General features: G+C 43.2%; 1 long non-coding RNA gene across 1 annotated transcript in view; it reads left to right on the plus strand.

The window, feature by feature from the left end:
• The first annotated feature begins 2,370 nt into the window (after positions 1-2,370).
• The window catches only part of LOC132251441 (uncharacterized), a 45,422-nt gene continuing 29,922 nt past the window's right edge, over positions 2,371-17,870 (plus strand). The window contains exon 1 of the long non-coding RNA XR_009463500.1: positions 2,371-12,115. This is a non-coding gene — a long non-coding RNA (uncharacterized LOC132251441). The remainder of the gene's footprint in view (positions 12,116-17,870) is intronic.

The raw sequence follows: 17,870 nt of genomic DNA on the forward strand, positions 1-17,870 counted from the left end.
TGTTGGTTAGTTTTAATGGGTAATTTAAATTTCCCTTGTTGCAATTTTAGTCTCTTGATTCATTCCAGATTGTTCTGGTACTAGCTTCTCCCATTCTCCCCTGGATTTACCAACCATCCACAACCCATGTCCTGCCATATATAGCCCAGCTTTTCCTTCTCATGCACCATTTGTCTAGTTATATTCTCAGGATAGCTCCACTGTTGTTCAGCTGCCTGCACTGGCTCAACCTCTAACTTGTAAGACAGGAGTAGCCAGCATTAGTCTGTCTCCTATTAAATTTTGTTTGCTCTTTTAGATTGGAAGGATTCCATATTCTTGTAGCTTGTTATTATAGTGCTTACGCCATAAATATACACTTCAGGGTAAATTAAACTTGGCATTTACTTTAATACCATATCTGTGCAAATAAGAAAACTTTCCGTTCAAGTCATGGGTTCTTCCCTATAGATGTAATCAACAATTTCTTCATCAGAAATTCTTTATTAAGGGTCGCACTTTGTTCACAGTGATGAACAACTTCCATGTTAAGATTAACGTGTCTTTTAGGAAAACTACTGAGCAGTGAGTGCACTGTACTATTCATGTATTTCAGAACTATCTTCAAAGGGCAGTGAGTGGCCTAGGTTTAGACAGGAACTCAGGCAGGGATTTGGTCTTTTGAACAGGGTCTCTGAGTACTCCTGTGACTTAAGCTTGTAAAAAGGTGGATTAGTTTTGAAAGGAACATGATTATTAAACTCTATAGGGACTTTAGCAATTCAAGGATCTCTGCTGGAAGAAAAACTTCCCTCCACAGACAGAAGCAGACAATCAATGGGAGCACCAGAATCATGAAGCCTTTAAACTACTTTACGATCTAACCCATGAGCCTTTGAAAAAACCCAAAGATGGCATCTTGAACAGTATTTGAAAAGGTGGTTTCAGCTTTTTGCCAAACTTCCATCAAACACTTTTTATAATTTGAAGTACTCCAAAATACTCTGACTGCTTAAAGAAAATGAGTTAACCCTGGTTTTGTTGGACTGATAAATGAATTTCACATTCTTGTGTTGCCTCTCTTTACTGTGTTCTTACCAGAAGTTATTTTACAAATTCTGTTCCCAGAGAAATGCATATTCCTTCATATTGATAACAACAAAAGATCATAGGAAAGTAGGGCTGGAAGAGACTTCACAAGGTCCAGGCTCCTGGTAAAGGTAGAATCATCCATGACTAAACCCAGTCAAGTGTCTGTTTAACTTGATTTTGAAAATTTATTGAGATGGAGAGCCCATCACTTCTTCAGGTAACTTGGTGCAATGCTTGACCACACTCACAGGTAGAAAGTTCCTCCTAAACCTCCGCTGTTGCATCTTGAGGCCATTGCTCCTAGTCCTGTCCCCTATGGCTACAGAGAAAATACCATCTCCATCCTTGCTATAATTGCCCTTTATGTATTTGGGGACCTCTGTTAATGGTCTGGGGATCTAAACCTGGAGCAGCCAAACCAGTAGGCAGAAGCCAGGGCCTCAGCAACAACAGGCAGCTGGTCAGGTACCAGCCCCAGCCTGGCCTTTCCCATGAAGACACTGAAACGGAGTCAGGTGACCTGGAGGAACCTATGGGAACCATGAGCCACTGACAGGGGGACTCTAAAACTCCTCCTACTTCCTGTTGCAGGGGTGTAGGTTGTAGCTGTGTTGGTCTAAGGACATAGGCAGACAAGGTTCTTTGGGTGAATCTGATATCTTTTACTAGACCAACCCAAATAGTTGGAGAATAGGTTATTAAGCAAGCTTTCGGGTTCAAAAACTCTTCATCAGGGTAAGGAAGTTTCAGCAGTTGGTGTGTGCTCTTCCTGGATGGAATGAAAAGTAAAGAAGCCAGAGGCTGGGCTGGTATGCTTACAAGATAGGCAGTCAGTGAAAATGTAGATTGAGGAGTCAATGGGTGAGACACACGCTTGGGGGGGGGGGGGGAGAGAGAGAGAGAGAGAGAGAGAGAGAGAGAGAGAAGGGGGATGAAAGTGGAGAGATACCTGGGGAGTCAGATGTCAGGCAGGTTATAATGCGTCATAAATCCAATGTCTATATTTAGTCCATGATTTTTAGTATCCAGGAGGTTGATGAAGTGGAGTTCATAGGCTCGCCTCTGGGAAGTGTTGTGTACGTTTCCTTTGAGGATCAGGACTGAGAGATTGGAGAAAGAGTGGTTTTCTTGTGAGAAATGTGCCCCCCCAGGGAATTGGGTATTTCTGTCTTTGATAGATTTCCGGTGTGTGTTCATTCTGGTGCGCAGTTGTTGTTTGGTCTCTCCTACGTATTTTCCATCAGGGCATTTGGTGCATTGGATGAGGTATATTACATTTACATATTTCACCTCCAGAAATGTAATATATCTCATCCAGTGCACCAAATGCCCTGATGGAAAATACGTAGGAGAGACCAAACAACAACTGCGCACCAGAATGAATGCGCTACCTGTCTTGTATACATACCAGCCCAGCCCCTGGCTTTACTTTTCATTTCATCCAGGAAGAGCACACACCAACTGCTGAAACTTCCTTAGCCTGACAAAGGGTTTTTGAACCCGAAAGCTTGCTTAATAACTATTCTCCAACTATTTGGGTTGGTCTAATAAAAGATATCAGATTCACCCAAGGAACCTTGTCTTCCTACTTCCTGTGGCACTAGTCCAAGGAACAGTGCTCCTGTGTGTGTTTCTTAGACCTCTGCCTTGTTTGGAGATCCTGGCTGTGACCTACCACCTGCCTTGTCCGCAATACCACCTCAACCCTTGGCCTGACCACTCAGACTGCAGTAGATGCCTGGTGTGGCTCCAGCTGACCTATGGTAAGTCACTAAGTGCCTTTCCACAGCCCAGTTGATCCTGACACTGTCAGCCTTCTTTTCTCGTGACTGAATACATCTATATTTTTCAGCCTTTCCTTGCATGGCATGCTTCCCAGGCCTCTCATAATTTTTGTTGCTCTGTGCTGGATTCTTTCTGGTCTGTCCACATCCTTCTTGAAGTGTGAGGCCTAAAACTGGAGACGGTGTTCCACTGAGGCCTTAACAATGCTGAATAAAGTGGAAGAATCATTTTCCTTGATTTTGCAAGTGATATGCCTGTTAATACAACTCAGTATACTGTTGGCCCTTTTTGGCAGCAAGAGCACACTGTGCTCATTCAGTTTATGGCCCATTGTAATTTCCAGGTCCCTCTCTGCAGTGCTGTAGCCAAGCCAGTCCGTTCCCCAATTTGTATTTTCCCATGAAGTTATTCCACCTCAAGTGCAGGACTTTGCACTTGCCCTTGCTGAATTTAATCTGGTTGATTGTGGACTATTTTTTTTCAGTCTATCTTGGTCATTCTTTCTGATACACTAATAGCAAGGTGGCCTGATGCCTCACTTCTATGACATGTATACAGAGTTGTTTTGCTTTAGAACAATCAGCTACAAACCTGAACTTGTTTCAGGTATAACAGACAGACAAGTGTCTGGCAAGAGGATTTGCTCTGTGGCTGAGACAATATATTTGTGATCTAGGCTCATGATTCCCTGAGGAGGGTCAGTTGGTGCATTTATTGATTTCAAAGACTTAACGCTGATCTTCTGTTGCTGCAGAATTTTTGGAATGAGTGCTAGGCACCTCTATCTGCAGAGGGGCGGTTACATTCATCTGGAGTCAGTCAGAAGGCAGGGTAGATATGCGCTTTTACAGACTAGCTAAAATCAGATCTATATATTAGAGTACAAGCTTTCGTGAACCCAACTTCCCTTCATCTGATGCTGTGAAAAGATGTGCAGAAAGCAGAGTGTAACACTTGGGGTTGTGTATGGTAAACTGTTTGCTTTTGGTTGCTATATGTTGTGTTTTTATGTGGGCAAGATGGACCCTGTTGTTCTGGCCATGTGCTCAGTACATGGCAAGGTGGGGCCTATACCTGGGCAAAGTATGTAAAACCCTCTGGACTCATTGGCTAATAGAAGCAGAAGATCCTCCAGGCACATTGGTTGGATGAAAGACTGGATTGCAGCACTCCCTGACCAGACAAGGCCAGAGTGATGTCATGCAGGGGGATATAAGGTGAGCTAGGCTGGTTTGGGGAGGGGAAGAAGCTGCGAGTAGCTGGTGAAGAGTGAAGTCTCCTCTGAGTGAGAAGGAATTTGCAGATAGCAAAAAGGGAAACTCAGAGGAGAGAGTGAGAGAGACAGGGAGAACTATCCCAGTGTCTGGGAACTCCTCTCTCCTTTTCTTCACCTTTTTTTTTTTTTTTATGGGTTTAAGGGATTAATACTGGGGAAGAGAGTATTGATTCCTTGGGTTTGCTGACCAGGAGTTAGGCCTGGCAGTTTTAAACAGGGTTGAAACCTGAGAATTTCTGATCCTTCCTGCTTTGGGCTGTGGTTGAGGTTTGCAACATTTTTTGCTCCCAGTGGCCCAGACTACCTGCAGCCCAGGCTTAGAGGGTAGGCCTGGCTTCTCCCTTTTGTTTACCTTTATGGTCCTTTGCTCCAGTCAAGCTGTGCGGTTGGGTCAGCTGTAGCTGTTAATGAACCTGGCTTCTTCTGGAGTTTGTCCTGCAGTTTTGTTTCAGCAGGCCATATAATCGAGCCCAAAAGTTTTGAGGTACATGCATGCTGGCTGCAGCTGCGGTCGCTCTGCACATACGCACTCAGCCTCTCCATGGGGGCAAAGATCGGCATCCTACCACGTCTTCAGGAGCAACAAGGGGCCCCTTGCAATGCAGAAGGACCAACGCTTTCAAGCAGCTCCCTGTGGCACAGTGAACCCAAGGAGATGCTCATAGGACTCTCTGGTGTGGGCCCCCCTCCCCAGCCTATTGCTGAAGGGCAGGTATAGGGGTGCAGGATGCTGGGACTCCCTGTTGCGGAGTCCCAAATCCCAGACTGCCCGGGTATGGGTGAAGCCTCCCCAAGAGGGTGCCACCTATAGATTTTGCTCTGTAGTTAATAGTGTTTTAAAATTATATTTACAAATTTCTTTTGTTTTGCTTTATTCTGTGTAACAGATTTGGGTTTTTGTGTTTATACTGCTTGTGAGAGAGGGAGTTTTGTTTACATGGGATGCCCCAGCAAATTTAGTGTTCCCAGATTTTCTGGATGGGGGCTTGAGTCACTGGTATAATTTATGAGGTACCCCAAAATTGAACCCGGCTGTTTTTGCTGCTGACTGGTGCCCCAGCAGAAGTGTTACAAGAGTATAAAAAGGAGACAGGAATACAAACGATAATGGAGGGGGAGAGAGGGAGGGGATAGTGCTAGGAGAGAGAAGCAAATGATCAGTAAACTCACTGGGGAAAAAGGAGGTCACAAAACCTAATCCAGGTAATGAGATAAGAATTCATAGTCCATGTTTAAAACATAATTATAAAATATAACACAAACACAATCTAGTTTATAGATGATTTCTTGTTCTACAGTTTCCTGTTCCAACTGGGTTTTTAAAACTCTTTGCCTGAGAACAGCAATCCTCAGGTCAGCAATGGATTATCTGGGGCAGTAGACATGTTCTGCTTCAGGCATTTGTGTCATTCTGCAGCTGATGTAATATTGGCGTTTATTCATTCTTACATGTAGAGATCACCTTCAATGTAGACAGCAGAAGAGCTGGTAGAGTTGCAGGTGCATAAACTTTGGATGTTGTACTCCTTGTTATTAGGTCCAGTGATACTGTGTTTTGTATTGAAGTGGGGACACAGCAGACACTTGCTTTCATCAGGCAAGGCCTGATGCCTCTGTGAGGATGGGAGTTCATTAGTTTGTTTGAGAGATGCCAGTGGAGGTTGGGAGCTGTCACGCTGCCAAGTCTCTCAGCTGTAGCTTTGTTCCTTTCTCTGGGAGCTCATTTCTGTACTCAGTGGGTATGTCTATATATGTGCTTTAATGCACAGTAGCCTATTTTACTGTACATTAAAGCATTACTTTAAAAACCATGTGATTATGCTAATGCACAGTAAAATAGACTACTGCACATTAAGTGGCACTGAAAAACCATGTGCATTCATTACTGTGCATTAAGGCAGCCTAATGTGCATTTCTTTACTATGTCACATTGGAGGTACTAAATTTAATGCACATTAGAAAAAGCGCCTAAATGCATGTGTAGACATGCCCAATTTCTTATAAATGCACTTTGGACTGAGCAGGTTATAAAAGGCTCAGCAATTATAAATACAGCAAAAGCTCTGTCATCCAGCACCCATGGGGAATGGGCGGTGCCAGATAACCAGAGACACCGGTTACCTGAGAGGCATCTTTACCTGCCCCTGCTGCGTCCAGTGCATCAGTGTGCCAGGGGACAGGCACCGCTCTGCCCCTCCTGCTCTCCCCTGTACATATTGGATACATTGGATTACATGTAAACTTTATTAATTTATCAGTAAATTCACCGTGGCCCAAAGTGGGACTCAGCTAAACCGGAAGCAGGACTTCTGGTTTCACTTTTGCTGCATCAACTGGAATGCCAGTTAATAGAGTATGCTGGTTAATGAAGTGCCAGATAACATGGCTTTTACTGTACAAAGCTCATGCTGAAATGTAGTTGCTGGCTTGGGTTATAGATTAATGATATAACACAATGTATGCACAGATATATGCCATTTATTATTAATAAGGTAACAAAGAACTCTGCCTATAAATTCATCAGTCTATGCAAATGTGAAATGATTTGGGCGCAGGGATTATTGAATATTCATTTGTTTTGCTCCCATGACTTCTGAAGACAACACTTTTGGTGAAAACGAATGCTGGCTGATGTCAATATATTCTTGATTGATGTGCATTTTGTATACTGGAGGTGTTTTTTCTAGTTTTCCCCGCTATGGGTATTTTTCATTAAACGTATCTGTCAACCTCACATGTTGCTTTAAAAATCTTCAGGTGATCTGGTGTCACTAATGCATATTTGTATAGGACAATGCACTAATGAACCCCATCAGCGTGTTCCAGTGTCTGTATGATGCCCATTGAGGACTTATAATTTTTATTTTGAAATGAGGGTAACAAGTAGCAGGTGGCAGATATTCCTAGCATTCACCTGGGGCATGGGGAGGACAGAAATCCCCAGGATTTGAATATTATTTACCCAACCAGAATATCCTGTGTGCCAGGAAGCCAAAGTTCTCTCCCAGGCAAGTGACTAAGACCTCTGAGTAACTGTGGGGGTTACATAAAGTATTTGGCTTTGAACCCCCTTTCTTTAAATATTGTTCTTTCAGCCTTTGAGCATCTGGTAAATGAATGCTGTGTGTGGTAATGTCAAGCACCATTTGACATTGCACAAAAACTGCTGTGAATGCAAATTTCTTTTTTTTTGCCAGCCAAAGAGAATGGCAATTCTTGAAGTCTGGCAGTTTGTTTCAGTTTTAACAAAACCTATGTAATTGTAGGTAGTGTCTGGCATATTATGATGCTTTATTTTGAAATTTACCTCACTTGTGTGTTATGCCCAAAATTCTTATCCTGATGTAATTTCACCATAATTTCCCTTCCTATTTTTAAAGGTTTAATGCCTAAAGGGCTGATGCATGGTACCATTCACTCTGGAATATGATTTTGAAATGATGAGGCATCTCTGATATAGTCCATGACTGGATATGTAGCAAAGAATGAACTTTCAGAAAAAAATGGTTGAGACTGGTTTAGCTGTTGATACTATCACAGGGCAAGGAGCGTTTATTTAGCCCTCTTTCCCCTTGCTTGTTTGAAAATAAGGACTTGTTTTATTTCCAACAAACCTAGAAATGTTAACACCATAATTACCCCTGTCCCACTCATCTATCATCAACTTCCCCTTGCCCTGCTGTCTTGCTAAGTTTTAACTATACATTCTCTCAACATGGAAAATGACTGAGCAGCTTTTAGCAGCAGGTTACATAATTTACAGGAGTCCATGTCCAGGTTGTGTTTCAGTTTAAAAAGGAGGTGAAAGCTGGGGTTTCCTGGATTAATCTACTTGCATATAGATAGGATAGAGTCAAGTGTTGTGAATGTGATTATTTTTGGTAACCCTTGCATAAGAAGCTAACTGTACTGACTCATAAAATCTCTTTTTATCATCGTATATCTGGTCTCCTGGTGTTTAGGGGAACTTGGTAAATTCTGTAAATAGCTTAACAACTAATTTGGTTTTATGTCTGTGTGTGGCTTGGTGGATGCTTTGGTTGTGTCGGAGATCAGAGCAGCCGGCTGGCAGCTGCTTTCTGACCCCCCCCACCGGAGCAGTAAAACTTTCACCTGACAGGCAGGTAGTGATGGATGGGGTGAAATTAACCAGGCACAGACGCGTGTTGGTTACAGGAGATTGCTTACTTACGTCGCCCAGATAGTGACGTGCGACGCAGGCTGAGCCTTTGTTTCTGTTACAGTTGCATCGATTATAGTCAAACGTATGGGTTACAGCCAAGCAATGACGGACGTGGCGCCGAAAACGTGCTATCGTGCCTGCAGGGCTTTGATACGTCAAGATTTACGATGACGGGGGGTAATTGACAGCTGATCAGACTGCCAAGTCACTCTGGTGATAAGCTCAGGTTTCTCCTCAGAGATTCCCCAGAGTTTTCCCTGGCTTGGGCGGAAGTTGCTAAACTATTTATAGACAGAGGTGTCTGACGGAGATACCCAATGATGAACTGTTATGTGGAATCTTTAATTTTCTGGCAAGCAGCAGTTTTGTGCTCTCAGGTTGCTTTCAGGTTACAAGGTAGTGGGTTAGGTTTTCTGCCTGTTATGTATGAGGTTATGATGAGGGGCTTATGCTTGTTTCTTGACCAATTGCAGGGATTTATGGCAGGGCTATCCCCTTTCACCCTGACCAGTCTTAAGTTTCGTTTCTTGTTTGTGACGTGGGCATAAATTATATACAGCTCTCCGCCAGGATTTTGTTTCAGGAGTTTCTGGCAAGGATTTTTTTTTAACCCTTAGTTGACTACTTGAATGGTATCTCTTGCTAGTGGCATGGGCACTGATTAACTGGGTTGTGACAAGTTGATTTGCTACTGGCACAGATGCTGCCCATGAGCTAGATCTTGGACTCAGGCACCCACAGGCAGGGGTGAATCCAGGGTTGTGTGGTCAACACCCCCACTTTTGGATCATAGTACTTAGGGTTGGAAGGGACCTAAACAGATCGTCAGGTCTGACCCCCTGCCCCGGGCAGGAATGGGTGCCGGGATCATATTGCCCCAGCCAAATATCTGTCTAGCCTCCTCTTGAAGACCCCCAAGGTAGGAGAGAGTACCACCTCTTGGGAGGTGGGATCTTGGGAGCCCGTTCCAGAGCCTGCCAGCCCTAACTGTAAAGTAATGTTTCCTGATGTCCAGACCGAACCTTCTCTCTAACAACTGAGAACAGTTGGGGACTTAAAGTAAGTCCCCCAAACAGGTAAGAACCTTGCATCCTCCTGCTTTTGACCCCCTGCTCCTTTCCCTTTCTCACTCAGTGGCATGCCCCTCCTCAAAAATAATTTTTTTTGTTTTTTAACATGGAAATGTTTGGTTGGTGCTGGTTGTCCTGAATGAAGATTAACATATGGTTAAAGACAATAGAAAGCGAGAGTACCCTTCCCAGGTGTTGAGCATGTCTGGAGACGGGGATGGGGCTGAATCACACTTGCTCACCATGCCAGCACTTTAGTGTTAGTCAGTGGGGTGTCTTACATTATGTCTGTGCTGATGGATACTGTATTTTTTTTCTGTCTGACTTCCGGCTCAGCCCAGCCTTTAGCTTGGGCCCAACTGCACTGTTTGGGTGGTTGACTTGATCTCAAAAACCTGCAATCTTAGGCTCTGTCCTTTTACACCTGTCTGCTCTTCTCATTAATGGCATCTTTTAAATCTTTGAGATGACTATTTTTTTTTTCTTGATTTAAATGTGTAAGAGAGAAAGTGAACTTTGGCTCAGGCTCAACAATACTCCAGGTTGGAATTAGCTTGGATTAGACTAGTTTAAAAGCCATGCTATTGAATGTAGTTCAGAAGCATACCAAAACACATAAAGATATTATTGATGATTCATTTCTTATATTTAGTGTAACAGTGGTAATAATAATGGTTGCTTCATGGTGCTTCCTCTTCATTCATCATCTAAACCTAAGATATTTAAACAAGGATATTGAGAACTTTTCCATAAAATTGTATTCATCAGAAAATGATGGGATTGCTTTGCAGCCAAAACTTCTTGTAGAAATGCTTGTCTTTTAGTGAAGTTCATTATTGGGAAGGCTTGTGTCTACTCTATGGTATGTTTCACCGTGGAATTGCTGATCAAAATCGGGGGGGGAGGATAATCAGTAGCTTGGAAATTGAATCACTCCTCTGGATTTAGATCAGGGAATTTAACCTGGGTCTCCTGATGGCACTCCCACAGACTGTTGGGTATTTATTTTTTTCTCTTCTGCATTTTTTGCTTCACATTGGTACAGAAAATAAATTTCAAAACCTTTCACGGCTAGTTTTTGTTAAAACATTTCAGGTTTCCTAAGGTACTGATGTTACTAGAGTCTAGAAATACTAATAAGAATTAATATAAATGTGTGGAAGAGCAGGAAATTTGCAGTTTTTTTTAAGAAAGTAGTATGTAAAAGTAAACCTCATGTGACTGCTTTTTCCTTCTCCTCAAGAGTCCAGTAATTCTCTCAGTAGGGATCTGAGAACCGATGGGCAATTTGTACAGATTTCCTTTATGCAATTCGTATAGACTATTAAGTGGATATGTAACATTTTGATACTGGAGGGAAGTGAAAGGGACTAGAATATTTTAGCTTCTCAAGTTGAGCTAAACCTGGAAGCTGTAAGGGGTTGGCAGTTAAAAGCAGTTGGGAGGAGAAGAGATGATCTGAAACCCCACACCTGTGCTCTCCTCAGAGGAAAGGGTCATGTTTACTCTGAACAATTGATAATAAAATGTTCAGAGTCCTTTGTAAAAGTAAACGGTTTTAACTGCAACAGCATTATAGGGTGTGGGCTTGTCAGACAACATGCATCCTCCTGGACAAATGAGGTCCAGCCTTTGCAAACCTGAAGTTCTGTATGTAGTTTGGCAAATGCCAGGTGAGTACAGACCCTGCAGAGGACACAGTTGTGACATCTGAATTAAAGTATACAAAACTGCAAGGTCAGACTGTGTTTGACAATAGTGGGAACAGAAATGACCCTACTTGGAAATCTGAGCTTGATTGTATGTGTAGTGGAAATGCCGTTTCACCTGCTTATTAGTACAGGACCAGATACTGGAAAGTAGGTGATTTAGACTACTTAATTCCTGGCTCCATCAGTGACCTGTTTTATGATCTTGTGATCTGTACATAATCCCACAACCTCTTGTTTTTTTCATTTGCCAAATAGAAGTCTTACCCTACTCTGTAAAGCAGGAATTGGCAATATACAGCTCACAGGCTGAACGTGGGCTGTAAAGCCCCCAGGCTCTTCCCTTGCTGCACTGCAGCTGGGCAGTGGAGATGGTGGTGGTGGGAGCGGGTCGTTGCATGCCAAACTGCCACAGACAGCAACAGGAGGGGTACGTGCTTTGCATGCACAGCCAGATGGCTGGGACATTGGCATGCTGGTGCTGCAGCTGGATGGTGAGGTGGGGTTTGCATGTTGTCACAGTTGGATGGTAGGAAGCAGCAGTGGCAGCAGACCAAGTTGGAAACGCTGGCCCACTTGGGATCTGAATAGGGTTGATGTGGCCCATTGCTCTAAAACCTTACTGACTCTGCTATGGAACATTGTGAGATGTAGAATGAAAAGTGCTGTATTAGAGTGAAGTTATTTAATGATACTTGGTGGAGGTGATGCTTTGGAGCTTGAGCCATTTCTGCTTGTTAGACATCTGCATGACATGCCAGGGGATGGGTTCTTCCACTTTTGCCCCCTACTGGTTTCTTAAGCTTTTTGAAGCATCTCGTGCTGGTCAGAATTACAGATTGGATACTGGACCAGATGTCCTCTGTCTGATCCTGTATGGTAATTCCTGCATTTCTTTCCAGGGAGGAGCTGCAAGGCTGAAGCAGTTCATAATTTCTGCCACATGTGCCCTGTCACCTCACAGAAGCACAACACACTGGCTTCCAGACATCTGGCTGCATGGTGAGACTCCAGCAGTTAGGTCATTATCATCTTTCATTTATTCTTAAATCCCTCTAGATTAGCTCATAACTATGTATGAATTGTGCATATAAAAGTTCAGGAAGTTGTTATTTGAAACAATACAGTATCTCTCTCCTTCCTTTTAAATCTAGTTCTGGGCCTGTTTTTCTTCATTTCAGAAGAGTTTCCTGATTCTATCCCATATGTGACACCCACTGATGGATTTTGTTGCTAAAGCCAAATATAGAAAGATCACCCCAGCCTACAGACACCCTCTGGTGCAGCAATTTCTCTGCCCTCTTGCACTTTATTTCAGGTGAAGGTGTATAGCTGAGGGATGACGAGTCGGGGCTCTATCTGTGTTTTTATTTCGGCTTCCTGTAAATTTGTCACTGCTGGCAGCTGACACACCTGCATACTCCGCCACTGTGCCAAGGGGCTGGCTCTGGACAAGGGAAGCATAAAGGTCATCGCAGCTAGGAGTATTACTACAGCAGAGTCATTGTAGAAGTTGTGATTCATCAGAGCCACAAAAAGGTTGCGTAGAGTCTTTATAGCAAAACCCCAATCTCTACACTTTGAAGATTATTTTAAACCAGTAATAGAAGTCCTGCATGTGTCATAGCTGAGGGTCTCACAATTGTAGTATTATTTGGCAGAAAGTGCTTCTCTTTTGCTCATGTTTAGTGTCATAGTCCTTGGACATGCCATTCCTCAGAAACACTTTTGTAACCTCAGGTGATTCAAGTTTCAAATGATAGGTTATACCTCAAATTCTCCCAGAAAGTTGGATCCCATGATCCATACCCATCCAGCTGGGTACCCAGTTCAATTTGGTTAGTGATTATCAACTAACAGACTTAAAAAGGTTGTATAGATTTCTGCTTAGGAACCTGTCAACAGTAGTAGTGTGCAGAATTAGTTTCTTCAAAGCAAGTACACGGTGATGGTGTGGTGTGGCTTTTGCTGAAAGGTTCCCAGCTTTCAGCAAAATTGTTCAGACAAAGAGACTTTGTTTGAGACACTGTGTCCCCTCACTTGGGATTCCTCACAAGCCCCTCACTAGGCATTACCTGGCTCTGTCAACCAAAAGATTGGATCCCCCAATTAACAACCCCTCTGTTGGTTGCCTGTTAGTTGACACATCTTGGGCAGCCTTTCTCACCTTACTTCAGCCTCCTCCCTGAAACCCAAGGCACTATAATGATTTAGTATCCTCTTTGATCCTAGGCTTTAGTTGTGGGGTATGGACACTTGAAACATCTAAAGGTGACTGTTTCAGAAGAGCAGCAGCTATTATGTTCTAGTTCAGGGATGCCCAGCCTATGCTTGTAATGTGGCACAGGCAGCCTCTGTGTATGGCACACAGCAGATCCAGGGGTGGGGACCAGGAAGCACAGTGGCAGATAGGGAGCAAAAAGCAGAGCAGCATACCAGGCTGGGGAAGGGTACTCTGACTGTGTGGGGCTCAATTGATGGCATGCCTGCCAGATAGGTTGGCCCCCACTGTTAGGTGTGAACAAGCCTAGAATGCTTGGACAAGCAAAACTGTCCAACTTTAACAATACTTCAAGAGTCTAAGCTGGAGTGGTTTTGCTACATTTGTATTGTTCCCAACTTGTCCACACTGAACAATTGCAAGTAGAGTGTAACAGCTGTTGACCCCTTGAAAGGGCTTCAAAGTTATATGTATCCAATATTGCCAACCCCACCTCTCAAAAATCAAGAGACAAACTCTTAAAAATCAAGAGATTTTGCATATAAATCTTTGGGCTTCCAAGGACTTTATGGCTGGTTCTGGCCCCGTTGGGCGTGAGACGTGCCAGAAGAAAAAATCCCAAGATTTGAGAGTTTTATCATGAGTCAGACTTAATTTTACCTAGAAATTGCAGCTCTCATGATCCATTCAGGAGAGTTGGTGATACTGTGTATCCGTACCCTTGGAGCAAACCATTCTAACATGGTTAGCGCCAGATAAGGGATATTCCCCAATTAGCAGTTTCCATACTTTTCCCTCGAGGACCTGAGTAATTTGTTTTATCTGTTCTACTTTGTTCTCATAACTCATAAATACACACAGGCATCCATAATATTCATACAAACAAATGTTCATATAGCTCTGTATAAATAATTTTATTGAAGTAATTTCAGCATAAGTCTCTCTCATGTATATACCCAAACCTTAATAGATATTTATCTGCTGTCTTACAATTTGTTGTGTATACAGTTTAAGCAGAACAATACAAGCTCCCCACCCCCACATAATAATACCCTTATTCAATAATCTGTATAACCCAACCTCCTATGCTATATGTATACTAAAGATGATCTATTTTGAAGTTGAGCTGTTTGTTTTTGGGAAATAGGTTGACAAGGTTGAGCGCAAGGCCCCGTCAGGGTAAAGAGATACAAATTTGGGGAAGGAAACCAGGTATATAATAAAAAATAAACCTTTGTAGTGTGATTAGTAACATGTATACATTAGTATAGAGAGACAAGTAAGTCTGTTCTAAGACAATTGTACAGTGATTATGCAAATTGGGGAGCCATAAGCAAAGAACTGGGAATTCTTTAAGGAGAAATTGTGTAACATCCCAGCATGGAGAACAAGGGAGATGACCCTTAGTGTTTGGACATGCTAGATTTAGGAAAGCAGGTAATTCAAGTAAGTAAAACCATGCTGAAATTCTGCTGTGAGTAAACTTGTGGCAGATTTTCTATTTATTTTATATATAGTATGTGTGCATATGTATGTATTACATGTAGGTGTAGGCACTAAAATTTCACTTTTCAAGTTTTCACTTGAAGTATGGTTTTCATTTTTCAAGATTTAAATAGCACAAAACCTGCAATGGGTAAATGTAGATGTGCCACTGCACTGGGAATTTCCAAGCTGTGCTCATGTGTTAGTTACAAATACCTACCGTATTGACTCGCATATGAAATTCACCTTCCTCCCCTCCACCCCCTGCCCCAATTTAGCTGCTGGAAACTGGGGTGCATGTCTTAATGGAGGAAATACAGAAAGTAGAGCACACAAGAGCTGAACTGCCCCTCTTCAAGCTGCATGGGCAGCTAGTGATGCCTTCTGAGTAAGGTGAGGGCCCACCTGGATCAAGAGGAGCTGGGCAGTTTGGCTGCAGTGGGAATAGGTCCTCAGCTGACCTGGCAGGTGCCGCTGTGTTAGTAGTAATTAAAATAAGAATGTAAATGTAAGAAATCATCAATTGCACAGAAAATTAAATATTACAAAGAGAACCCCTTTTCCCATAGGAGTCCTTAAATCCACTGATACGAACAACAGAATTATTCAATCTCTATGAATAACAGTTTTGTCTTCTCATCTTCCATGGGTATTATTCTACCAGCAAGGATAGCTTCTTGATATGCTTGGGGAGTTCTTAAGATTGCAGAAACAGAGGGCAGGAATATTCTATTACTCATTTGGACTAAAGGATCTTTTAAATTACTGAAGATTAAGAGACCTGTATACAGAGGTTCATGTAGAAAAACTTAGCTTGACAGTCAGGCTCTTAAAAGCTTAGCTATGTGGCTTGCAGCAGTGAAAATAGAAATACCTCTATGATTTCCTTAAGTGGAATTTGGAAACTAGGTTTTGTTTTAATAGACATTGTGCATGCATACTTTGCCTTGCAACAATGGTAATATACTAAGAATTGCCAAACACCTGTGACTTCAGTTATAACCACATTTTGGAGAGAAATTGCACAACAGATATAGAAGCGCTGTTATCAACAGTTGCATTTTATTTGTATAACCCAGCACTGCCAATGTGGTGTGATTTAGTTTCCAGAATGCAATGAACCATCTTCTCTGTTGAGAGGAGAGTTCTTTTCAGACCTATGTAACAATAGACCAATTGCACAGGAAGAGAGCCAGGGTGGTGACAGAAGTTTGCATTTAGAGAGGCTCCATAACAGGATACAGGGGGAGTTAGGAATTAGGCGATGGTCCCTCACTTAAGAAGCATGCACAGGGAGAGAGAGCAAAGAAGCAGGCATGTACCAAGTCTGGAGGGCAACATAGCTCCAAACATTGTGCTGCATTTGGAAAGCTCTGTTTTAACTGTAAAAAGAGAATCATAGAATCACAGTGAAATAGGGATGAAAGGGACCTCCAGAAGTCACCTAGTCCAACCTCCTGCCTGAGGCAGGATGATCCTATACAAATCCATTGTCTAACTCGTAGGAAAAACTATACAGTCAACCCTGACACAGCCACACAAGACACAACACTCTAACCTGCCACAAGTAAAGCAGAGGGACTGTGGCAGCCAGTGTCCTGCTGCTGCAGATATTGTTATTATACACTGAAGAGAGCCCAGGCAGGGGGCCACAGCACACCAACACTATAGATGAAGGCCAAAACTCCCAGAGTCTATAGCAAACTGACCATGGGGTAAAATTCCTTCCTGACTCCAAATATGGCATTCAGTCTGACACTGAGGGGAGGGGCAAGACCCTCTAGCCATGAACCTCTGGCTTTAAGTCCTAGCAGGAGCACTGGCGCACCCCAGTCAAAATCCCCAGCATTGGATTCAGTCAGCATGCAGAGCCTCTGAGGAAGATTTAAAAAAAGAAAAGCAAAAAAACCCCAAACCCTAATAGCATTGGCAACATGTAGGGGATGCACGTGGGTGCACATGCACCCCCTGGGCATGGCAGCACACCCCCTGCGAAAAGGTGCCGCCAACACTGCCAGCGGTGCCTGCGGGTGGTCACCACTCACCACTCCCTTGCCTCCAACACTCTTGGTGGCGTCTGTGGGTGGTCCGTGATTGCTGCTGGCCACTGCTGGTAGCGTCTGCGGGTGGTCCCTGACCACCAGTTGACACTTGCCCCACGCTGCTGCCAGTGCCATGGCTGCCTGCGGGAGCTCGCCGCTTACTGCTGTCATGCTCCTGTCACTGACAGTGCTGCCACTGCCTGCAGCAGCTCACTGTGCCACCCCAGCCTCCGGGGCTACGCAGCATTCATGGCTGATAGAGTGGGAGCCGGGGGAGTGAAGGGGGTGGGGGGAGATTTGCTCTCAACCCCATGTGGCAAGGAAGAACCATTTTGCCAGGTGCCCCTCAAGTGCATGCCAGTGATAGCATACCAGAAGGATTCCATCTAGATAAGGTTGAATCAAGCAAAATCAATGAGAGGGACTAGATTTTGCTAGTGGAAGTACAAGGAAAAATGGTTTAATTTAAGTTGGACACTGGAGCTCAAATTAATATTTTACCAAAGCCTGAATATAGAACATTTAAATTGAGACCAAAAGTGAGTCAAACATGCATCAAAATACCTGGCTCTTCAAGAACAACTATACCACTCAAAGGGAGACATTGCTAGCACCCAGTATAAAAGCAGAGTGTACAAACTTCCATTCATTATGGCACCTGGAGAGAGGACATCAGTTTTGGGTCTAGCTGCTTGTGAAAAATGGAACCTAGTTGTGTTCCAAGAAGACAACATTTATACCTCCTGATGATCCTCTTTGCTTTCACTGCAAAAAAGGTGGAATAAGAAACTAAGTGGTAAAGACTCACTCCAGAGTGACGTGCCAGTAACCTCTTATTTGTAGATGGGTGTTGATTAATGTTTGTATTAATTGATTTTTTTTGTAGTTATTGTTAAGAAGGAAGATGTAGTGATAGAAGTTATAATTTAGAGATGTTTCCTAGCAGGAGACTGAGGGAGTTGGGAACTGCAAGATGGTCCTTCTGTTAGGGAGTAGCTAGTCAGTTATCTAGAGACACAAACGGACTG

This window comes from Alligator mississippiensis, chromosome 7 (assembly GCF_030867095.1).
Source record: "Alligator mississippiensis isolate rAllMis1 chromosome 7, rAllMis1, whole genome shotgun sequence".
In the NCBI taxonomy this organism is placed as follows: domain Eukaryota; kingdom Metazoa; phylum Chordata; order Crocodylia; family Alligatoridae; genus Alligator; species Alligator mississippiensis.